Raw genomic sequence first — 26,603 nt, 5'->3', positions numbered from 1 at the left:
AAAATTGAGGGCCATTGTCTGACGTGATTGTTTCTAGGGCACCTTCAGTGGCCAGTATTTTCTGCAAAGCACTTTTTTCACCTTGCTGTGTTATTTGATGTTTGAACTACACAAAGAAACTTGGAAATTGAGTCTACATTGTTGAGTCAAATCTCTCTGAGGAAGGGGCTAGTAAGACCATGTGGATGTACTCCCCCAGGCACTGCAGTGTTGAGCAGGCATGGAAACGTGCGGGGTACTGACTAAATAGACATGCAGGTCTTGCAGCAGGGGGCTGCCCTTTCACTGTCCTGTGTCACAGTAGGCATGTTACTTTGTAAGTGCCTTTATAAGTCTCATCTCCCAGGCTAGCATGCAGGAGGTTTATGACATGCTGATGGGTACCTGGCAGGCATCATTGTCTGATGCCAGTACCAGTTTTTGTTGTAATATCTAGATCCTGTTTCTCAGGGAAAAATATGTATGGAGTTCTGCAAGGAGGTTGGGTGGGAGACTTTGTGGCCAACATTGGTGAATTTATTTGATGATTTGTTTGAGGATAAGGTCTTCAGCTATATCCTCCACAACAGTGGATGAAGAGTCAGGGAACTCTTGTAGACAATTTTTTAAGGTATCATTTATTCAGAAGCACAGTGTTTCCCGAAAGCCAAATGTGGGATCTGTTCACATAGATTGTTTGGATAGGACATCAGCATTGGGATGTTGTGGTGTTGGTCAATAGTGAATTGAATAATTGTAGTTGCTGATGAATAGCACACAGTGTTGTAGTCATTGTATCATTCTTTTTCTTCTCCCCTCCCCCCCCCCCCTTCTCCTTTTAACACAGTTCTTAGGACCAAACAAGGAAATTAGTGGTTTGTGGTACATTATGACATGAAATTTTGACCATAAAGAATGTTATGGAACTTCTGAATGCCAAAAATGATAGCCAGTGCTTCTTTCTCAATTTGTGAGTAATTTATCAGGCATGAAGTGAGTCTTTTCGATTCATATACATGGCCCACACACATTAATGTGTCCACAACCTATGTTGACATCAAGGTGCAATAACCACTCATAGACAGCAGGTGGCAGTACCATCAGTGGGGTCTTCATAAAGTGTGTCAGGAGCTGTGGAAAACAGTGCAGACATTGTCATAATGTGGGAATGGAGCAGTTCATCTGATGTCCAAAAGGACATGATTTTATTAGCTTTTGAGTCAAGGGTGTAAGCATTTCCAAAATCATTAAATTTGTTAACTGTTCATTTGCTACCTTGCTAAAGCATATCATCCATGGCTAAATGGTGCTACCCAAAACCAATGCTGAGACAGCTGTGCCACAGATGACAGTGGTGAATAACAGCTGGGGAGGTGTGATGGGGCAACTGTTGAGCAACTGATTACCCACATAAATCAAGGGGCTACCAACAGTGTCTCCTCATTGACCATTCAGAAAACGTTGTTTCTTATGGGCCTCTGCAGCAAGCATTTTGTTTACACTGCCATGCTGACTGCTGTTCATCGGAGGTGAAGGCTGGATTTTGCTTGTCAGTACTGCAACTGGTTGTTCACTGAGAGGCAACAGGTGGCTTTCTAGGATGAATCATGTTTTCTGCTCCATCGGACAGATGGCTGTTGATGTGTACAGTGTGAAATGTCTGAAAGCAAACATTCTGCATAATTTATGATCTGGGAAATGTTTTCATGGCATTCCCTGGGTGATCACATCAATATGGAAGGCACAAAGGACCAACAAATGTTACCCCTACATGCAGTTCACTTTTTCTCAGCATGATGGCATCTACCAGCAAGACAATGCATGTGTCAAACACCTTGTAGTGTGGTTTGGAGAATACCAGGGTGAATTTACCATACCACTCTGGTCGCTAAACTCCCCAGATTTATACCCTATCAAGAATCTGTTAGACCATATCAATTGCGCTGTTCACACTGTGGGCCCTCAACTGATAAACCTTGCACAGCTGGCCACAGCATTGGAGTCAGCACTGCTCCATATCCCTCTTAGTACTTTCTAGAACCTCGCTGATCTCTTACTGCACATCTTGCAATGGTCCATACTGTGAAAGGTGATTATTCAGGCTTTTGAAAGGTGGTCACATTAATGTGACCGAACAGTGTACGAGATCTGTTCAAAAAGTTCCGGAACTTTGTCCACAAAATTTTTCTATGAATCTTCCTGGCAGATTAAAACTGTGTGCCAGACCAAGACTTCAACTTGGGACTTTGCCTCTTCACGGGCAGTGCACTACCATCTGAACTACCCAAGCACGAATCATGCCCCGTGCTCCCGAGGAAGTTTCATATCAGCACACACTCTGCTGCAGAGTGAAAATCTCATTCTGGAATTTTTCTGTGCTTACCTTTTACTTATTGTGCATGGTCTCCTTTGAAATACTCTCCTCCACAATTGATACACCACTCCCACTGCTGTTTCCGCTTTCGGAAGCAGTCTTGGTATGCCTCTTGCTGGATTGCATGAAGCACCACCTGTGAATTTCCTTTTATCTCATCTGTCATTGCAAATCTTTGTCCTATCAATGAGGTTTTCAATACTGGAAAAAAAGATCTGCAGGGGCCAGGTCTGGAGAGTACAGAAGATGAGGCAGCACAGTGATTTCATTTCTTGTGCAATAGTCATGCATCAAAATGGATGAATGTGCAGGTGCATTATCATGATGCAAGAGACATTAATTGTCTCTCCACATTTCAAACCATTTCCTTTTCACATTTTATCACAGTCATCACAATATGTCCCTATAGTACCATCAGTTAACAGCTTGTTCCTGTTGCCTGAATTCATGAAGAACTACTCCTTCAAAGTCAAAGAAAACTATCAGCATGGCTTTGAGATGTGACCTGACCTGACGAACTTTTTTTGGTCTTGGAGAATATTTCTTGACTCATTGTGAAGACAGAACCTTAGTCTCAACACCATGACCATAGATCCACATCTCACCACCAATTAAGATTATTTTAAGAAACATATTGTTCTCATTTGTGTGATCTAAAATCTCTTCTTAGATTGTGAGATGAAGGTCTTTCTGGTCTTGACTTGTAGGCCATGGGACGAACTTGATGGCAACATGATGCATTCCTAGATGCTGTGTCAGGATTTCATGATGTGATCCAACTGAAATGTTACATTCTTCTGCAATGTCTCTGACAGTCTGACTTTGATTGGCATGCATAATTCCTGTGATGTTCCTGATGTGAGCATCATCGGTAGGTGTCAAAGGGCATCCTGAATGAGAGCCATCTCTAACTTCAATCCAAATGTGAACTAGGTGTAACATTGAGTATGTATTAAGCACTCATCACCATAGGCTTTCTGCATCATTTGGTGTGTATCTTGAGAGGTCTTCTTGAGTTTCATGCTCTATTTAATGCAGTTACATTGCTGCTCTAAGTCTCCAATCTCAAAATTTGCAAACTTTGTCACACAACTTTCTATTCAATACAGCACTAAACAATAACTAACAGACATACAACAATGAAGCTCCCAGCAGTTACACATTAAATACAGGCATGTGCAAGAATGCCAACTGTATTTTGCTCCAACACATCATAGGCACAAAACAATGAATGTTCCAGACCTGATGCCATGCTGAGACATGTCAGTGTCCAACGCAAGACATTTGATTCTATATTATGTTTAAATTTGTGAAAAGCCCCCTGACAGTGCTGTGACCATTCATATTTTGCACCTTCGTTGCATAGTTGTTAAGGAGTCTGGTGAGCTGGATGGTATTTGATTATATTTTGCATAATCAATTCTTTTTCTGAGGAATAACTAATGGCTTTTTTAAGTTTGTAGACACTTTCATTTTTCCTATGATTGCACAAGTTGCTGAGTCAACTGAAATCCCTTAAAAATAAATATGTGACCTAAATACTCCACCTGTTCTTGAAAGAATTTGCACTTTCATAGGTTCCATTTTAAGCCATTTTGTTGTAGTGTCTAGAAAAGAAGGTGTAGGTACACTATATGTTGCTCCTTTGTAGCACCTCTTACTAATATATTATTGAGATGATTGACTGTTTCACAATGTTTGGAATTAACTTGTGCACTACCAATTCTGAAAAATACCCTACTGTATGTATAAAATCCAAATGGAGTTTTGATGACCATGAATTGATGGGACTGTTTGTCTGGTGGCAACTGTAATTAAGCTTAAGAGAGATCCATTTTGCAGAAGTACTGTCTACCTGATAGTCTTGACATCACCTCATATGGCCTTCATATAGGATAGATGACAATCTGTGATTGTGCATTTATAGTTGGTCTTAAGTTAGCACAAACATGTTAGGAACTATTTGGTTTTCATAACACTACCAATAGTGTTACCCATTGATTGGATGTGACAGGTGTGTGAATGTTTTCTTTTACAAAATGATTTAATTTGTACTTGATGTCATCTCAAAATGCTGCTGGTACTGGTCTGCCTCTAAAGTAATGAGATGCTGCAGAAGACTTTAGCTAAATGTGAGATATATAATAGTTCTTACACCCTCAGCCTGGTGAAAGTAGGTCTGAAAATTGGTGCATAGTGAGTGAAGATCATGGTTCAACTGCCACTACAGTGTTGCTGTTGACTGCTATATTTAAATCCACAAATGAAATAGTGTCCATTCCAAAAGTGTTTTTTGTCCATTGTGACTGCATAACTAAGAACTAAGTTGGATGGATGACTCTTTTGTACAGTGCCATCACTGTGCATTTAGCATGCAAAAGTATGCAGTGGGGTTGTAAATTTTGTGATGTCACCTGTAGAGACAGAGACCCAATATAGATTTCCTCATCTATAGTAGAAACTGGGGAACTGGAACAGAATAGAAATTTTATTATGTGGTTGTTGATTTTTAGTGGGAGAGAGAACTTTTGCAGGAAAAGGTTCAACTGTGGCTGTAATGTGCTTATATTACTGGGGTGTTGTTGGTGTAACACAGTGCCTCTTTTACAGTCTTCTGCCACATATCCGTACTTACAGCACTGTACATAACATGTTTCACTGTACAGGCCCTGAGTGCATGCATATTTAGCAAAACACTCTGGGCAGCCTCAATACTGCTTCCTGCTGTTGTAGTGAGGTTGGTTGGTAAATGGAGTACATGAAGACTGGAGTCAAATTTGTGCCAGTGGTGATGTGTTGTTTGGGCTTTGTCCTTAAATGAGCATTTGGATTGAAACCTGAGTTGGATGACCTTGATGAGTTCTGATCACGCTTACTGGGGTGTGTATGGGATTGCTGTGTTACACATTCAACCTAACTCACATCAAAATTTTGCTATCCTGCATTCAATATTTTAAGCAATTTTACATAAGATATGCTGCCTTCCTCAAAATAGTGGCATTTCAAATGTTTTTGACAGTAGGATTTGTTTACTGCAATGCTTGTGTGAAAACTTCTTTATAGGGTGCATTTTTAATTATTATATACCCACTAATGATTCAGCATAGGACATTTTACAATTCTGATTTCAACACAAAAATTGACACTTATGGGTCAGTCATTTGAGATCAGCTGGCCATACAGCGTATGAGTGTTGTGACTTCTTACAACATCCAAGAAATGAAAGCCTACCTAATACAACATGTGTTTGCATCTTGTAATGCACAGAGAACAAACTGTATTTCAGACAAATGTAAACACACACATTTATTGAGAGAAAATATTTTTTGTAGAAGACACCATAATTGGAGTTACTAGATAATTCTTTTATTTTTTAATATTTATTTATTTATTTTTTGTAGAAGACAACATAGTTTGGGTTAGCAGATAGTAGAATTTTTTTGTAGAAGACACTATAATTGGGGTTAGTAGCTAGTAGAAAAACACTATTTAGCAACATCTTTTCTCTTACTCATCTGGATGTTGCACTGCATACATCTGTATTATGAGCAAAATCAGCTTTTGGATGAAGTTGTGTGAATGGTGGTGGTGGAAACTGTTTTGGACTGATGAATTGCTATAGTGTAAGATGTTACAGCTGTTTGTTGTTCCAGAATTTTCTTTTGTAATTTGTCTTATCATGCCTCACATTGCATTTGAAGCTGTTACTGTCACAGTTTCATGAATTCTGTATTCATGATCACTGAACTTAATCTGTTGCCCTCACAGAAGTTCCAAGTTTGAATTATTATTACCAATACTATACCTTCTGTGATGCAACACACCTTTTATCCCACAAATGTAGCTATATGGTTATCATTTGGGAGTTCATAATTCTGTTGCACACTGCATCACCATAAATTGTAGACCACACCAAGGTAATAATCCAGACAATCAAGGGTCAAGCAGATCCATCAATAATCCATGAACAACAATGCAAAACATAATCCAGTTGAAATCCGGTAAAGATCCACACCATGATTTAAAGTGTCTTGCAGCCAGCCAGATGTCTGGTCTTACCTCTGTCCTGACACCAAAATTCTAGCCCTCATGATGACCTGCTGGCACTTTCTGCTGCTCTCCAGAGGAATCAGTGACAGTGGACATTGCATGGTGTCATTCTAGCTGTTGTATGAGAGAGTTGTAGCAGAAATTCTGATCAGTTAGATTTGTTTCACTACAATGAGATGGCACACTTTCGCTTTCTCCAAATTCCCATCTGGAAATCATACTGCCTTTTCTATTGAATTCAGATGTGTGATGTCCTGTCAGAGATTGTCCCATGCCATGTCTCTCACTTGTTTTGTGCTCACTTGAGTACTTTGGGAGCTTGTGATTATACTATACTTCTCTGGAAGCTGCTGTGGTGCTCAGTCTTGTACTTATGATGATACAATTGCTGAGTTTATGGATTTGCTCTATTGACTCTGCCATGGCATTGACATCGTAGCTTATGATAGGTTAACAGTTTTCTTTATGGGTTGGTTCTCTGATATAATTTACACTGATCAGACAGAATGTTATGAGCACCAACCTACTATTCATATAAACCCATTCAGGTGACAGCAGCATTACCTGGTGCAGAATGACTGCTACTGAGACACATGCACAGCGCATGCAGTATCAGTGAGTGTGCTGTTAATGTGCCAAATGGGAAAGACATGTGATCTATCTCTGCCCGAACTCTTTGCCTTTACAAATGTCATACATTGTTCAATAAGTGTAGATGTCTGCTTGTGTCTGTATATGTATGGATGGATGTGTGGGTGTGTGTGTGTGTCTGTGTATGTGCGGATGGATATGTGTGTGTGTGCGAGTGTACACCTGTCCTTCTTTCCCCCTAAGGTAAGTCTTTCCGCTCCCGGGATTGGAATGACTCCTTACCCTCTCCCTTAAAACCCACATCCTTTCGTCTTTCCCTCTCCTTCCCTCTTTCCTGAAGAAGCAACCGTCGGTTGCGAAAGCTAGAAATTCTGTGTGTGTGTTTGTGTGTTTTATTTAATGTGCCTATCTACCGGCGCTTTCCCGCTTGGTAAGTCTTGGAATCTTTGTTTTTACTATAAAGTTAGCATCATTTAATACTGAAGCTAAATCTGAAAAGTTATTAGTACTGGTAACCTACATAAGAAAGTCCATGTGTAAAAACTGTGTTGACTCTTGACAAGTGTGAGATGTATGGTACGGAAAAGCTGAGGAGGGAGTTACTTGTCAAGTGTGGCATGAGACAGATGTGTTTCTGTAGCATCAACAAATCTAAAGGTGTTGTATGATGTTAGTGCCCATATTGCAACTTAAATATATTTGATACATAAGTGGGGCCAGAAGCACCAATAAATCATGAAGATTACTGAAACTAACAGCCTTTTTTTAATTTCTTGAAAGTAAACTTAGAAAATCATTGAGCAAACTCTTGCAGAACTGCAACTATGAAACTGGAAAACTACATTACTAACACAGTTCATGATTCGTGAATCTTAGTTGTGTGTTGTCTATCTAACAGCTTCCAGAGGCAAGAACTACTTGTTTTTCCATATTTAATATAATCATTGACCAATTTTGAAAATTTAATATGCTGTCAAAATCTATTCATTAAGAGGGATAGTGTTATATTAAAGGTTTAACATAGTAAGGCAAGTATTACAGTTGGGAACTGTGTGTATGTCTTCAGGCAGCATAGATCACTACACACAAGTTACCCTGACTATATTCATCCAGTGTTTGAGAATGAAAATACTTAATGACATCCAACAAAATTTAAATGCAATTTCGAACCTTTATGAAATTTCCTGGTTGCCACCCCCCACATAATAATGAAAGGGGAAAAAGTATCGTTTACAACATTTCTGCTGTTCATGGAAGAAAATTTCAGCATCATGTTTGACATTTTAATTTACTATTTCTTTAATACTAACTTTATTCACTATGTATTCTGCAGATGGTACCCACTTATATCACTGAATGTACCTGCAAAATTATGTCATTGTATGACCCATAATTCATGAGCTATGACATCGTAAACATGAGATGCATGAATCTCTAGCTTTTAAACATTTTTTCCATTTTTTGCACCCTTCATATGCATAAACTTGCATACTTTTTCTTCCTCATTTTCAGTTGAATTGTGATCTGCTTCCAATAGGGACTGTGAAAGTGCATCAGCTTCCTTGTCTTCAAAACCTTCTATATATTTTGTTTCATTATCAAACTGCTGGAGAAATATGGCCGACCTTGTGAATCGTTAATGGTACAATCAGCATTCATGCAGATAACATTATGCTTTTTGATCAGATTGTACTGTAACTTTGCATCCCATTATGTAGTTCTTGAACTTACTAAAGGCCCAGTGTACAGGAGGCAGTTGTTTCTCAGTCACAGCATATTTGCTCTAATCCTTTAATAATATTCCAGTTGCAAATACAACAGTTTGTTGTTTTGTTTCCTCATGTTCTACTTTTTTTTTGGGATAAATGAGCCCTCAGTCCATATCCACAGAGTCACAGCACACAGAAAAAGGTAATGCAATGTTAGGTCCCAGCAAGGTGTTACAGTAACTTGAATTTCCTTTGTTTTCTTGTGTCATAAGCTTCTTGACATTTCTGATCCCATTTTCAGATGCCATTTTTTCTCAACAGGTTACTTAAATAAGGCACATTCATACATTGACCAGTGATACATTTTCTATAAAATCCACCAAACCAAAAATGATTGTGATTGTTTTTTTATTATTACATGCAGGAAATGACATATTTTCCACATTTATCGAACTTTGTCCAATCACAAAAGCTACTTCTCAAGCAATTATGTCAAAAATAGAGGATAAGTACCTTGCACAAATAGGGAGGCCAAATGCTATTTTTTCAGTTAGTGGTCACAATTTATATCGAAAACATGAAATCTTTATTGGAAGAAGAAGGATAAACACATTTTAATTTCAGCATACAGTCCATCAAGTAATCTAGTAGAGAGGTACTAATGGGAGATAGGAATAGTGTATTGAATCTACTGTAGTGAGAAACATCCAACTTGGATTGAACACGTTACAGCCTTTGAAGAAGTAATGAATACCGGTAGTCTACAACATTCTCTAGAAAGAGAAATGACAGTCAAGGAACTTATGACAAAACAAAATGAGGATAGAAAGAAGTGATGCAATCACAAGGTAAAAATCTCAGGGTTACAGATTTAGTTTTAATGATTACATGGGAGAGATAAAAATTGATTACTTTGCAATTAAAGAAATTTTTGGCTACCTGCATAGGACCTTTTCTAATTTTACAAAACCTTCACCTATATGCACAGAATGCAAAATCTAGAAAATTATTTGGCTTGAGAAATGTAACACCATTGAAGACCTACATACAAATGTCTTTCAACATATCCGCTGGTATTTGATGATTATTACTTTGAAAAGAAAAACTTACCACAAACATATGACCTCAATGGGGCACTCAATCTATGAATGCCATCTGCATGTAAAATACGTAGGTCATATCTGTATGACACTATTCTTATATAGCCCATTACCTGTACTGCACAAATTCTGTTTTCTGAGCTTATTAATCAATGTACCTATTTATACTGTGTTATAAAAATCTTACACGAGGGCTTGCTGGAAAGTAATGGTGCTGAATTTTTTATTCCGTTCTCAATGTCAGTTGAGATATTACATGTCAAGCATATTACTTGGTCAACTTTCGCATTTCTGTGACACTACTTGCATAATAGTCTCCTTCTGAAATTGGACTTGTTTTTAAACAAAGCAAGTCAGTGGAAACATTATGTCAATGTATGTGGTGACTTTAATATTGACTTCCTCACCAACAAGAGAGATTGCAAAATTTTACAATCTGCAGAGCCTTGTAAATGAGCCCACTAGAACAAGATCCACTCACATGACAGCCTTTGACCAAACTCTGGCAAATAGAAATGTGGTTATGCCCAACACTACAAGTACACAGTGTAGGACTCAGCAATTACCAAGCTGTTGTACTAAATGCCAATGTAAACAAAGATACCACAAACCCAATGCCACTTAAAGCTTTATGGAGGTGTTACATTCTGGATAACTTAAACAGACTAAACACCCTCCTATGAACAGGGAAGTGGATGGAGATGTATGCAGCCAATGATGTCAACATAAAATTTAAGTGGTCCACCATTTTGAAGAAAGAATCCCAGAAAAATCAATAAGTATAAATAATAATAAAGAAAACATGAACTGGATTACATCATCTATAAATAGCTGAAAATATAATAGAGTTCTCCACATGTATTAAACAAAGTAATGACTCCCCTCAACCAATCAATCACTATAAAAGCTACACATCTATCCTAAGGGAAGTGATAAAACAGGTTAAAAGATTGCACAGTGATGAGTACATTGCCAAATCCAATAACAAATTAAAAGCAATGGGTAATATTAGAAAGGGAAAAAGGGTAAAACAAAGTTATAAACAAAAACATAGAAATTAAACTCAATGACGAATTGATATCTTCTCCTTAAGCTATGGTGAACATATTCAACCAATTCTTTATGGGAATAGCTGAAAATATGGTCAAAAATAATCAAACACCAAACCAGAAAAACCATTCGTCTACAGAGTCAATATTCACTGCTAGTCACTGAAGATGTTTCAAAAGCCCTCAGAGAGATAAGAAATTTTTATTCAGCTGACACTGATAGTATTCCAGCATCTGTCATCAAAAATTGTGCACATACTATTGCTGAACTACTGATTCATTTCTATATCTGTTCTTTTCAGGTAGGTACTTTCCCAAAAGCACTGAAAACATATACAGTAATTCCTCTTTTCAAAAAAAGTAATAATAAAGACATGAACAACTATAAGCCTATCACAATTTCATCTTGTTTCTCTAAATAATTTGAAAAAATTATGCACAAAAAACTGATGGGCTTCATAGATAAAAAAGATTTATGGAGTGAGTCCCAACATAAGTTTAGAAACAATAAAGCTACAGAAATGGCAGATTGCATTATAGATACCAGATCTGTAAGATACAAAACAACCCAATATAGTCATATGTCTAGATCTATCAAAGGCTTTTGACACACTGTATCACAAAATACTGCTGGAAAAAATTGAACAATATGGTATCAGAGGACTTGCACAAGAATGGAGTGCATCATTCCTAAGCAATTGTATACACAAGGTCAGCAAGAAGTACACTAACTAATAACACAATCCAATAATTGAAATTGGAATCCTATGTATCTACATCTACATCTACATCCATACTCTGCAAACCACCTGACGGTGTGTGGCGGAGGGTACCCTGAGTACCTCTATCGATTCTCCCTTCTATTCCAGTCTCGTATTGTTCATGGAAAGAAGGATTGTCAGTATGCTTCTGTGTGGGCTCTAATCTCTCTGATTTTATCCTCATGGTCTCTTTGCGAGATATACGTAGGAGGGAGCAATATACTGCTTGACTCTTCGGTGAAGGTTAGTTCTCGAAACTTTACCAAAAGCCCGTACCAAGCTACTGAGCGTCTCTCCTGCAGAGTCTTCCACTGGAGTTCATCTATCATCTTCGTAATGCTTTCGCAATTACTAAATGATCCTGTAACGAAGTGCGCTGCTCTTTGTTGGATCTTCCCTATCTCTTCTATCAACCCTATCTGGTAAGGATCCCACACTGCTGAGCAGTATTCAAGCAGTGGGCGAACAAGCATACAGTAACCTACTTCCTTTGTTTTCGGATTGCATTTCCTTAGGATTCTTCCAATGAATCTCAGTTTAGCATCTGCTTTACTGACAATCAACTTTATATGATCATTCCATTTTCACTCCCAGATAATTTATGGAATTAACTGCTTCCAGTTGCTGACCTGCTATTTTGTAGGTAAATGATAAGGGATCTATCTTTCTATTTATTCACAGCACATTACACTTGTCTACATTGAGATACAATTGCCATTCCCTGCACCATGCGTCAATTCGCTGCAGATCCTCCTGCATTTCAATACAATTTTCCATTGTTACAACCTCTCAATACACCACAGCATCATCTGAAAAAAGCCTCAGTGAACTTCCGATGTTATCCACCAGGTCATTTTTGTATATTGTGAATAGCAACGGTCATATGACACTCCCCTGCGGCACACCTGAAATCACTCTTACTTCAGAAGACTTCTCTCCATTGAGAATGACACGCTGCATTCTGTTATTTAGGAACTCCTCAATCCAATCACACAATTGGTCTGATAGTCCATATGCTCTTACTTTGTTCATTAAACGACTGTGGGGAACTGTATTGAATGCCTTGCGGAACTCAAGAAACACGGCATCTACCTGTGAACCCGTGTCTATGGCCCTCTGAGTCTCGTGGACGAATAGTGCGAGCTGGGTTTCACATGACCGTCTTTTTCGAAACCCATGCTGATTCCTACAGAGTAGATTTCTAGTCTCCAGAAAAGTCATTATACTCGAACATAATACGTGTTCCAAAATTCTACAACTGATCGATGTTAGAGATACAGGTCTATAGTTCTGCACATCTGTTCGACGTTCCTTCTTGGAAACGGGGATGACCTGTGCCCTTTTCCAATCCTTTGGAATGCTACGCTCTTCTAGAGACCTACAGTACACTGCTGCAAGAATGGGGACAAGTTTAGTAGTAAAACTGTTAATATTGGGACGTCTACTTTTCCTCCTGTATATTAATGTCTTGAGCCTAAATGTAGATGTACACAAAACCATAATATTTGCAAATGAAGAAACTGTACTATGCAAAGGAGAGAACATAGATGCTGTTCAGAAAGCTATGAACTTGACTACTGAATAACTGAGAAACTGGGCTAAAATCAACAGAGTAACCAACAATAAAAAGACAGTGTCCATGAACTTTCATACCAAACAAAATGCAAACTCCTCTCAACTACTTCTAACAGCAAATAACCAACCAATAGTTACTAAAACTGTATTCAGATTGCTAGGTCTACAGGTGCAAGGTAAACTGAAATGGAGTACACATACTGAAGAGGTAAATGCTAGAATAAGTACTGGCTGCTATGCACTGCATGTGCTGAACTTATGTGCTAGCCACAAAACAATCACAGTTGTACATAGGTGTCCATAAAGGTCCACATAAATATGGTGTGATATTCTGGAAAAATTCTCCAACTGCACAGAGCACTTTCAGACTCCAGAACTGGGCCATGAGGATATACGTACTATTAGATCACATAGATTAATAAGTAGATATTAAATAAATAAAAACTCTCTGCTGCTAGAGAACCCTGAATAGCATGTAACATGGTGGTGGGTAATGTAACTATGTCGGCACATGAGGAACAACGTGCTGTAAGTGAGTTTCTAACCATGGAAGAGTTTTTACACACAGCAATCCTCTTTCAGCATGAGAATGCCAGACCACATATGAATGCTGCAACAATGTGATGCCTTGGGTTCACTATCATCAATCATGTCCCATGCAGCCCTGGCATAACACCACCCAATTAACATCTGTATACTAAACTTAAAAAGCACCTTCGAGGACTTCACTTTGATTGTGATAAAGTAGTGCAAGCACCTTTTCAGCTTACCTTCATAATTATAGCATGAAAATAAAAATTAAAGTGTATCTGATTTATGTTCAGATGAATAAACAGGGAAATAAAGAGAGTCTGACATATGTTCAGATGAATAAGTAGAAAATTGGGGTGTAATAATCATTACAAATTTTCTGTGTTGATACTCAATATGCCTCAAATGATAATATATATCTTACTTTTATAATGTTTAAAGCACATCTGTAGTACATCAGTGGAGCCCTAAATGAATGTGTATTAATGGCATACTAATTTCGATTGCTAAGTAATTTGGCATGTTTATGTGAGAGACAAATATCAGAATGACTTTTTTTTTTTAAAAAAAAAAAGGTTATTGAAAGAGTTACCAGAAGGCAACAACAATGTGAGAGACAAATATCAGAATACCTTTTTTTTTTTAAAAAAAAAAAAGGTTATTGAAAGAGTTACCAGAAGTCCTGCAGTACTTGTCTATTGGGATGGATTCTGTTTTGATCCAAACAAGCTACTATCACATAATTTAGTAACTACAGTATCAATTTTTGGTTTTATTTTGTTTTTCTTGATATATATATATATATATATATATATATATATATATATATATATAACAGAAAGAAACTTCCACATGGGAAAAATATATTAAAAATAAAGATTCCAAGACTTACCAAGCGGGAAAGCGCCGGCAGACAGGCACATGAACAAAACACACAAACACACACACAAAATTACGAGCTTTCGCAACTGGCAGTCGCTTCGTCAGGAAGGAAGGAAGGAGAGGGAAAAATGAAAGGGTGTGGGTTTTAAGGGAGAGGGTAAGGAGTCATTCCAATCCCGGGAGCGGAAAGACTTCCCTTAGGGGAAAAAAAAGGACAGGTGTACACTCGCACACACACACACATATCCATCCGCACATACACAGACACAAGCAGAAGTCTGCTTTCCCGCTGCTTTCCCGCTATATATATATTAAAAATAAAGATTCCAAGACTTACCAAGCGGGAAAGCGCCGGCAGACAGGCACATGAACAAAACACACAAACACACACACAAAATTACGAGCTTTCGCAACTGGCAACTGGCAGTTCCTTCCTGACGAAGCAACTGCCAGTTGCGAAAGCTCGTAATTTTGTGTGTGTGTTTGTGTGTTTTGTTCATGTGCCTGTCTGCCGGCGCTTTCCCGCTTGGTAAGTCTTGGAATCTTTATTTTTAATATATTTTTCCCATGTGGAAGTTTCTTTCTGTTTTATATATATATATATATATATATATATATATATATATATATATATATATATATATATATATATATATATATATATATATATATATATGATGATGTAAATAAAACAGAAAGAAACTTCCCATGTGGAAGTTTCTTTCTGTTTTATATATATATATATATATATATATGATGATGATGTAAATAAAACAGAAAGAAACTTCCACATGGGAAAAATATATTAAAAACAAAGATTCCAAGACTTACCAAGCGGGAAAGCGCCGGCAGACAGGCACATGAACAAAACACACAAACACATACACAGAATTACGAGCTTTCGCAACTGGCAGTTGCTTCGTCAGGAAGGAAGGAAGGAGAGGGAAAAATGAAAGGATGTGGGTTTTAAGGGAGAGGGTAAGGAGTCATTCCAATCCCGGGAGCGGAAAGACTTCCCTTAGGGGGAAAAAAGGACAGATGTACACTCGCACACACACACACACACACACACATATCCATCCGCACATACACAGACACAAGCAGACATATTTAAAGGCAAAGAGTAAGGGCAGAGATGTCAGTCGAGGCGGAAGTACAGTGGCAAAGAAGTTGTTGAAAGACAGGTGAGGTATGAGTGGCGGCAACTTGAAATTAGCGGAGGTTGAGGCCTGGCGGATATCGAGAAGAGAGGATATACTGAAGGGCGAGTTCCCATCTCCGGAGTTCGGATAGGTTGGTGTTGGTGGGAAGTATCCAGATAACTCTGACGGTGTAACACTGTGCCAAGATGTGCTGGCCGTGCATCAAGGCATGTTTAGCCACAGGGTGATCCTCATTACCAACAAACACTGTCTGCCTGTGTCCATTCATGCGAATGGACAGTTTGTTGCTGGTCATTCCCACATAGAAAGCATCACAGTGCAGGCAGGTCAGTTGGTAAATCACGTGGGTGCTTTCACATGTGGCTCTCCCTTTGATCGTGTACACCTTCCGGGTTACAGGACTGGAGTAGGTGGTGGTGGGAGGGTGCATAGGACAGGTTTTACACCGGGGGCGGTTGCAAGGGTAGGAGCCAGAGGGTAGGGGAGGTGGTTTGGGGATTTCATAGGGATGAACCAAGAGGTTACGAAGGTTAGGTGGACGGCGGAAAGACACTCTTGGTGGGGTGGGGAGGATTTCATGAAGGATGGATCTCATTTCGGGGCAGGATTTTAGGAAGTCGTATCCCTGCTGGAGAGCCACATTCAAGGTCTGATCCAGTCCCGGGAAGTATTCTGTTACAAGTGGGGCACTTTTGGGGTTCTTCTGTGAGAGGTTCTGGGTTTGAGGGGATGAGGAAGTGGCTCTGGTTATCTGCTTCTGTACCAGTTTGGGAGGGTAGTTGCGGGATGCGAAAGCTGTTTTCAGGTTGTTGGTGTAATGGTCGAGGGATTCAGGACTGGAGCAGATTCGTTTGCCACGAAGGCCTAGGCTGTAGGGAAGGGACCGTTTGATATGGAATGGGTGGCAGCTGTCAAAATGGAGGTACTGTTGCTTGTTGGTGGGTTTGATGTGGACGGATGTGTGCAGCTGGCCATTGGACAGATGGAGGTCAACGTCTAGGAAAGTGGCATGGGATTTGGAGTAGGACCAGGTGAATCTGATGGAATATATATATATATATGCGAACACCTCGTGGTTTATGCAAGATGGTGCCCGGCCACATCGCACGGCCGACGTCTTTAATTTCCTGAATGAATATTTCGGTGATTGTGTGATTGCTTTGGGCTATCCGAAACATATAGGAGGCGGCGTGGATTGGCCTCCCTATTCGCCAGACATGAACCCCTGTGACTTCTTTCTGTGGGGACACTTGAAAAACCATGTGTACCGCCAGAATCCAGAAACAATTGAACAGCTGAAGCAGTACATCTCATCTGTCTGTGAAGCCATTCCGCCAGACACGTTATCAAAGGTTTCGGGTAATTTCATTCAGAGACTACGCCATATTATTGCTACGCATGGTGGATATGTGGAAAATATTGTACTATAGAGTTTCCCAGACCACAGCGCCATCTGTTGTTGACAATTGTAACTACTGTAATTTCGAAAGTTTGTCTGCCTGAAAATGTACTGTTGTCCCAAGCATATTGCAACAAACGGTGTATTTCTATCGCTGCTCGTTAAGTTTGTATTGCCGTTTCAAATATACCCGTCAATTTTGAAACACTAATGGAAAGAAACTTCCACATGGGAAAAATATATTAAAAACAAAGATTCCAAGACTTACCAAGCGGGAAAGTGCCAGTAGACAGGCACAATAAAATAACACACAAACACACACACAAAATTTCTAGCTTTCACAACCAACGGTTGCTTCTTCAGGAAAGAGGGAAGGAGAGGGAAAGACGAAAGGATGTGGGTTTTAAGGGAGAGGGTAAGGAGTCATTCCAATCCCGGGAGCAGAAAGACTTACCTTAGGGGGAAAAAAGGATAGGTATATACTCGCGCGCGTGTGCGCGCACACACACACACACACACACACACACACACACACACACACACACAAGCAGACATCTACACTTATTGAACAATGTTCATTGTGGTTTCATGTGTTAAATGGGATGCAATTTTTGTGTCTTTCCTAATTCAAATGTTTTTCTTTTGAACTTGAAATACTGGAAACCTGAATGGAGTATATGTGACCTCTTTTTGGGGAATTGTTAATGTCGAAGGTTTAAAGTGGATGCATTTGTCCTAGGAGGTTGTATCACTTTGAGGAAGGAATTGAGCTCATTGTCTGAGAAGCTTCATCTCAAAGTTCCATTTTATTTTGGTCTGTGGGCACCTACCTATCCCTCAGTCACTTTCTGGTGCAGGTACATACATGTGCATGTAGTCAGTACAGTATCTTAAACATTATCCACAATATCTCAAATGCCTTTTGATATATTTATGCTAATATTTTGATATTTATCAAAAAGAATTGTTGCTGTATTGAACATCATAATAAAAATGGCCATATCTCAAATAAGTAAATTCTAACGCAAATGTGAGCAAAATTAATATATAATAGAATTCCATCCCTAGTGGATTATCTATAGAATTCTAGGGGGTGTTGTAAAGAATTAGGTTGTGTATCAGATGCTAGGGCTGCATTACTAATTTTCCATGTATGACGTATGACAGTTCAGATTTGCACACCCAGATGTTGGTAAATAAAACCTGTAGTCGAAGAAATACACACGAGAATACAATATCTGATAATTATACTTACAGAATTTTATATGTTCTATTTGTATTCTTATGTGTAGATTAAAGAAAGAAAGGTTTCTGACTTATAGTAATTACAACATGTTTGTGAACATCTACTTATCCAAAGATAATATACTGAGAAGCAATTTAATTTTGGCTAGTAGTCATCTCACTTCAACAAAAACTACCACTTGCTTAAGAAACATAACAGCCAACCAAACTATCAACAATGAAACCAATCAATTATTGATAAAATTATTTAAGGGTATAGATAAAAAAAAATCTACTCATCAAGTGGTGGCAGAACACACACACATAAAAGACTGTTGTGATTGGCAAGCTATCGGAGCCAGTGGCTCCTCTTCAGGAAGAAAGGTTGAATGGGAAGGAAGAAAGTTGAAGGAAAAGGATTGGAGAGGTCTAGAAAAAGGGGTAGATTTTGGGAAAGTCACCCAGAACTGCGGGTCAGGGGAGACTTACCGTACGGGATGAGAAGGAAAGACTGTACAGTGAGTCTCCCTTGACCTGTGGTTCCATGTGACTTTCCTAAAATGTACCCCTTTTCCTAGACCTCTCCAGTCCTTTTCCTTCAGTCTTCATCCTTCCCCTTCAACCTTTCTGCCTGAAGAAGGAGCCACTGGCTCCAAAAAATTGCAAATCACAACAGTTAACCAAACTATTAAGGAATACAAATTGAGCCACAATTTGATGAAACATTTAGCTTCAAAATTTACCTTTCTTTTTAAAAAAGTCATTGTCTTTTGATAATACATAAGTATCATTTAACATCTTTGATGACAGACAAAAAACAGTGCATTTTAGAATACATCAAAACTGGTAAATTGTGATATGGTTCAAGAATTAATTATGTACTTATAGCTCTTGGGTGTCCAGCCAAGTGCAGTTACTTACAAAACTTGATACTTCAACAGTGTACTTTGCTATCATCTTCAGGTGATTCCTATAGAATGAGTATCTTTGCTACAGCATGCATCCATTACATTCTTATTTTTGCGTAGGTGGAATGATGGGGGAAGATGTAATCACCGAATGCTGGATACAAACTCCAGCCCTCAGTGTGTTTGCTTGTCTGTTGGGCTTGAGAATCGCTTTTGACTGATATTGTGACTTCAGCTGGCTGAGCTATGGGCTAACACTTAACTGAGAGTCAAGCTGCTGTCTCTATTGTTCACGCCCTCAGTCACTGCCATTTCAACAGACTCCTTTAGAACACAGCCTCAAAATGAAGAAGTCTGTCTTAGCATTTCCATTTGTTCATATTTCATTGAGTGCCTTACAGCATTGCACTGTTCCTGGCACATTTCTTCAACTGTTCAGACAATCTGCTTCATATATGCCTTACTGCATTTACATAGAAAATGAAAAATACCCAGTTTATGAGGCCCCAAGTCAACCTTCACCATACCTAATAGGGCATTTGATTTTATGTCAAGCCAAGATCCTGCTGATTTTGTTTCACACTTCGTCAGTGTTTGTGTATGGCAGATATGCTGTTGTCTTATACATCCTGTTGTGTTCTATTTTCTGAGCCTATACCTTCTACCTGAAAGTACGAATATGTCAGATTTGTCTCTTGCTGCATCCATTCTTCTTTAATACAACTTTAAGATGGTTGAGTTGTTGTGTTAAACTTTCTTTGGAAAATGTTACATGGGCTCTGTGGAGTGGATATAGCATACCCTTATGTTTTGAAGGATAATATGCACAGGTAGTATGGAAATACAAATCAGTGTGAGTGGCTTTCCTACACACAGTGTTTCCCATAGTGCATCAAAATAAGAGAGTTTGCTGTTCTCTTCCATCTCCATAGCGAATTTCATGCTAGGGTGCAGAGAGTTCTGATGCTGGAAAAACTCCTGGAGCCTTTTACTCACATATGGGCACACCACAGATGTGTCATGAAAAAAACTGAAGAAACATGTTGGTTTCAGTGCAGGTTTTTAGAGAGCTTTCTCTTCAAAATACTCCATGAATAAATTTGCCACAACTAGTGGTAGTGCCATTCATTTGTTCATAACAGTCATAGCAGTCACTTTCTCCTCAATGGCGTGCTGAACTCACATCAGACATGGCAACATATGAAAATTCCACTGAGACTTCAAGGGAAGGACACAGGTTGTGAGAGGCAAAGTTAAAAGCCGTAAATCATCATTATTGTTAAAACTTATATCATTCCTCTAACTTTCATACAGTCATCTGCAGCTGAATGGTTCCCTGTTGTTGTTTATGACCTAAAACTTGCATTATCGTAAATAAACTCCCCAATAAGTTTAATGTAAAAAAATTATACTTTTCTGAACCTTAGACAACTTTTAGCCACATTTCCATCCTTCACATCTTAAGTTGTATAGTTACTACGAAACAGTGCAGCTTTAACTTCATGTTCTCTTTATATCTCACCATACCTCTCGTCACATAACTATGGTTCTCTTGTGCAGTAAGTAGATTTTTTTGCAACAATGTAAGATTCTACTTTGTAATAATTAATGAAGTGTGTGTATATTTCCAACATGGCTTGCTTTTTCCATTCCGTACTACAGTCATTTTTGTTCTCGTCTGGAGTGTGTATCATATTTACCTTGCATCTCAGTTTTATCTTTCACTAATTTCATCTATTCTTGCCAAGCTCTGATTTTAAATGGTGATTTGTTCTCCAGTATTTGTTCTCTTGAAATGCATTTTCCATGCATTGCAGGTATATTCCTTTCATTAATACTTCTTTTATGGCTACAAACACTTCTGTAGCTGTTTCATCTATTAACACTGTGACATGTTATTTTACGTCAGTAATCTCTCGTAAATCCCCGCATTTCATTTTTCCTACTATTGAGATGTATCATAATGTCATACACAGAAAATTAATTGGAGTCCTCAGAATAGTGTTTTGGGTCCACTATCACACAACAGATGTGTTATTAGATTATTAATAATACTTTTTTGTGAAGCCATAAGAAAAAGGTATCCAGTATACGTAGGATTGGTCTACCATTTCACAAGGAACAATTAATTGCAAAGATGTCTTCACCTGAACAAAACAGTCTCAGTAATTGATAAGTATGTTGCTGTTGTAAGCAGCCCTAAAGCGAATAAACATCCATGGATCCACTCAGAAGATAAACATACGTCCATGTGGTAGAAATCTGCAATCATTGTCTTTTATTGCACTTTTATCAGCAAATGATTGTGAAACATATTGTTTACTCAGTGTGATGAGAGTGATGAATATGTTCATTAAAACCATGTATCAGCAGTATTTTGTTTTCCTTGTAACTCCAACAAATTTGATTTTTTATCAGACAGACAGATGAAAACACCATGAGAAGCTCATGCTTGAACATAAATGCAGAGCATGCAAAGCCTGCAGTTTGGGCTGTTGTGTATGACCTTGAATGGCACCTGTGCAATGTCCTCAATATGTTGAAAGTATCATTCATGGTCAAAACAGTGTTCTGTGTTGTTGTGAGAGCACTACGTTGAAGCTAAGCAATTTAAAATATGGACAAATTGTTAGTGCTTGTATGGTGGATGCTTCTATAACTGTGGTAGACCATGGTTTTTGGTGTTTCAAGAGGCACCCTATCAAAGATTTATACTACATACAGGGACAGCAGAAAAACATCATCCGCTAAGTCGGAACACAGAAGAAAGTGTGTGTTCAGTGACTGTGACAGATGATCACTGAGGAGGAGGGTGACAAAAATAAGAGCATAGTTGCAAAAGTTATTGCTGAAGTGTATGTAGCACTCACAAACCATGTCAGCACAAAATAATATCAAGGGAGCTCCATAAGCAGGACACTCCAGGCTAAACTGGAATTCCAAAAGCACTCATCAGTGATGCAAATGCCCATAACAGGAAAACATGGCCCTGAAGCCTTGAAACCTGGACTATGGAACAACAGAAGGAAGTCATTTGATCTTGTCAGACTTGTTTCATTCTGTTTCCAACTTCCCGCCAATTTTAGGCCCTAAGAGTGAAACATGGCGGAGGTTTGATGATGATTCAAGCAGCCATATCATGGTATTTGATGGGGTCCATGGTTACTTTACAAGACTGCATTGACACCATGGATGATGTATATAACTGTTGACTGATTAGGTCCATCCATAGTACAAATTTTGTTACCCAATACTGACACTGTTTTCCAAGAGGACAGGGCCCCTCTTCATACACTTTGCATAATCCAGGACTGGTTTTGTGAGCATGAGGATGAATTTTCATATATGTCCTGACCACCACAGCCATCACATCTCAATATTATGTAGACTTTGTGGTCTACTTTGGAGAGATGAGTTCGTGATCGCCATTCACCTCCATCATCATTACCTGAACTTGTCACCATTTTGCTGGAAGAATGGTACACAGCTTTGTCACATTAATGTGACTATCACATATTTTCAATGTGAATGTGTAGCAACTACTCACAGATGTCAGGTCGCTGCACTAGAAGTGGAGGGTATATAAAGCCTGTCTGTGGGACATGGAATACACAGCAGTCACTGTCGTTATCTGTGAAATAAATCAACCCTTTTGTTTTACATTCCTGTTTCGAAAGTTCCTTAATTCCAATGGTATCTAATAAGTGATTTCACATAATACATTAAATCTCATTAAATTTATTATTCCATTTGGTTACTAGTGGGTCATGCTTGTCCAATATATGTTTGCAATATTTTGCATTTACAAATGAAGCCATAATTTAAAAAAAAATAGGTTAGCATTGTTATCTTTCACTGTTTTATATAATATGGTGTAAATCTTATGTAAAAGTCTTTTTTATTGTATACTCCAGATTCTGCATAAAATAAGCAAGGTTTTGTGGATTGTTACTCATAAAAATGTTAAACTTTTAATTGTTAATTTAATAAATTTGCACTGTAGTTTTGTTGACTTGATTGTTAAAAATACATATAAATAGGACAGTTGGAGACAGTTTTGAGACACAACCATTGTGTCACAAGTCTGTGCAATAATGTAATTGTTGTAATACGAGTACAGTATTGTGACTATGTAGCCTGTTTTGTGGAGTGGGCTCCCACTAAGAAGAAATGGTGCAGCTTGTCATAAATAAACCACTATAAAATGACTTGGTACCTGGATTATTTCATGGAATTCATGTAACTTGAGCCAGTTAGCAGATGAAATAGATCAAGGAAATGACTACTTCAGCAGCAGCAGCAGCAGGAAGCAGATTACTCCAAGTTACACCGAACTAAGATATGTATAAGAAATCAACTGACTATGTATGTATCACTGCAGAACTAATTACTAAAGTGTAATGTTTTGGAAACTGTTCTAGCAGTAAACATTTGCATTTGTCTCAGAGTAATTCTCTGAGTGGTGGAGGCCAACGTGATCAGTAAGAAACACTGCCATGATCACATGTTTCTTGATGTCTATGGAATACAAGAATAACAAAAAAATTTTGAGGTTTTTTGTTTAAATCAAATAATCTCTTTTTGAAGATGAAAATTTTTGCCCCAGCAAAATTCACTGTTTCCCCATGTAACAATTTTGTTACATGTAGAAATGGAGCAACTTATCTGACACCCTAAAGGGCATGAGTCAATGGTGGAAGCATTCCTGAAATGGCTAAGTCTGTAAACTCTTTTGGGTCACTGTGGTTATACAATGCCATGCATGGCAAAATGATTTTATCCAAAATCAGAGCTTAGGCAACTGTGGTGCACAACAGGCCATAGGTGACAGTGGTGAACAACAGCTGCAGAGATATGCGTGAGCAACTTGATGTACAGCTGATGAGCAACTACCATCACAGATGAACCACATTACCACCAACAGCGCCTCTGCAATGACTGTTCAGTGAATGCTGCTGCTTATATGCCTCCACATCAGGCACCCAGTTCATGCACCCATGCTAACAGCTGTTCATGGGACTGAAGGCATGCCAATAGCATAATTGGGTGGCCACTGAGTGGTGAGAGATGGCCTTTTCAGATGAATCATGTTTTATGCTCCATCGGTCAGATGGCCATTGATGTGTACAGTGTGAAACATCTGAAAGCAAACACCCTGCAATAATCATTGGAAGGATCCAGGCCAAAGGGCACTCCCTGTGCCCAGGCCAGAGGAGGGAGCATTATGGTATGGATAATGTTTTCACAGAATTTCCTGGGTGATCTTGCCATTCTGGAAGGCACAATGGATCAACACAAGTATGCATTGATCCTTGGGCACCATGTCCACACCAACATGCAGTTTATTTTTCTTTGGCATGATAGCATATACCTGCAGGACAATTCAATGTGTCACACATCTCATAATGTGTAATTTGAAGAGTATCAGGATGACTTTACCATACTACCAGAGTCACCCAACTTGCCAGATTTAAGCCCAATGGAAGATCTGTTGAACCATCTCAATTGGGCCGTATATGAAATGGATCCTCAACCAAGAAACCTAGTACAGTTGGGCTAAAGTCATCACAGCTCCACATCCCTGTCAGTATCATTGAGAAACTCACTGACTCTCTCCCTGCATTTATCATAACAGCCCACTTGTAAAAGATGGAAAGATGGTTATCCATACTTTTGATAAGTGATCACTTTAACCTCACTGGACAGTGTTCAAGATTCCCTTGACTTATTTCCTTTTACCGAAAGCCTTCTATCCAACTCTGGGGAGGATCATCATACTGATCAATACCCAAAAGAGTTTTGTGCATTAGCCATTTCTTGTCTGGAACTTCTTTCTCCAACTAAAGACTGTAGAAGTAGTCACTTGAATTTTTTACATCCAATACAGCTACAAAATCTTATCTGAAACTCTTACAACATGGTTCCAAGTTAAAAATTGCTGGATCAGAGCTTTTATTTTCCATTCAAAGCTATAAATCTCATCATTGCCTTTTCCATAGAGCATATTCCTTTGTTTCTTTACCGCTCATACTTTTCTGTTGTATCCTCTGTGACTCAGTGTACTGTCTGACCTTTATGTATTGACCCATTTCTGCAAATACTTCCTGTGTTTTAAATAGTTAACACATCAAGATTCTTTCCAGATTTTGTATATATGAAATATCTACTGCTGCTTGACGAACAGAATTTTTTTTTCTCTTTGTTTCAATGTAGTTCCATTTTAAATATTTGTTTATTTTGTTGGGACATCTTCTGAAATAACTCCTCTGACCATGGGCTGCACACCAAATAGCGTGAGATCTATGGACTTCAGTTTGGTTTAGCCCTCACTGCCCTTCTGATGTATCTTGAATTGTGTGCTATTAATAAAGTATTATTATACGAAACCCATGTCATATAAATTGATAGTGCTACCCCAACATCACATTAGGGAAAATTATTCACACTGTTGACCTGACCAAAATCCTGATATGTGTGAACATCATCACGAACCTTGCTGAACATCGCTCCTACACCAACCACAGTTAACTGACAATACAGTGCCACTTCGGTGTTTCCATCTACATTCGTACTCCAGATAAGCCTCACATGGACAGAGAATATCTAATTGACACGTTCAGTGCCCTGGAATAATGCACCCAGCTCGCTCCATTGAATAACCATGCAGGTACTGAGGGTAAGTGCAGTGTTAAGCAGTTACATGCTACCCAAGTACTTGGACAGTTTGATACAGAGGTTTAACTGAACCATCTCTGCACTACACAAGTCTTTCTGAGCATGCAATCTGACCAGTTGAATTAAACTTGGACAGTTTTTTCTTTGTATAATCAACATTGTGTTAACAAAATTGTCAACAATGGCAGCTGTCCTGCTCACTATATTCATCACACACTGCACAGCAGCAAGACACTGAGACAACACAATTTTGCCCAACTGCCACCAAAGCATACACTGCCTCTCCCCACTGCAGTAGCCTAATGAGATGATGCGACCTTGCCCAATCACTGCCAAGGGAGACAGTGCATCCTCCACTCTACAGCAGCCAGCTGAGAGGCCCAAATCGACCTGATCACCACAGATTGAGTCAGCTCCTCCTCCCCACAGAGTGATGACCTCACAAGAGCCAAAATAAACAACACATTTTGTTCTAATATGCCACATGGGACACAATTGTGCTGGTTCCATTTACAATGCAGCACTTATGCATAGAATTTCAGGCTGCAGAGTACATTATGAGTTGTGCAACTACAAGCACAACCCCAAGATACTGTCTGACTGGACAATAAAGCAGGCCCACTAGCACACCAA

The 26,603-nt window shown here is 38.8% G+C and overlaps 1 protein-coding gene across 1 annotated transcript in view; it reads right to left on the bottom strand.

Moving 5' to 3' along the window:
- LOC126347864 (uncharacterized) overlaps positions 1-26,603 on the bottom strand; it is a 124,185-nt gene that overhangs the window by 36,446 nt on the left and 61,136 nt on the right. The gene's annotated exons all lie outside the window — the stretch shown is intronic.

This window comes from Schistocerca gregaria, chromosome 1 (assembly GCF_023897955.1).
Source record: "Schistocerca gregaria isolate iqSchGreg1 chromosome 1, iqSchGreg1.2, whole genome shotgun sequence".
NCBI lineage: Eukaryota > Metazoa > Arthropoda > Insecta > Orthoptera > Acrididae > Schistocerca > Schistocerca gregaria.
This window is presented reverse-complemented; position numbering and strand designations above follow the sequence as displayed.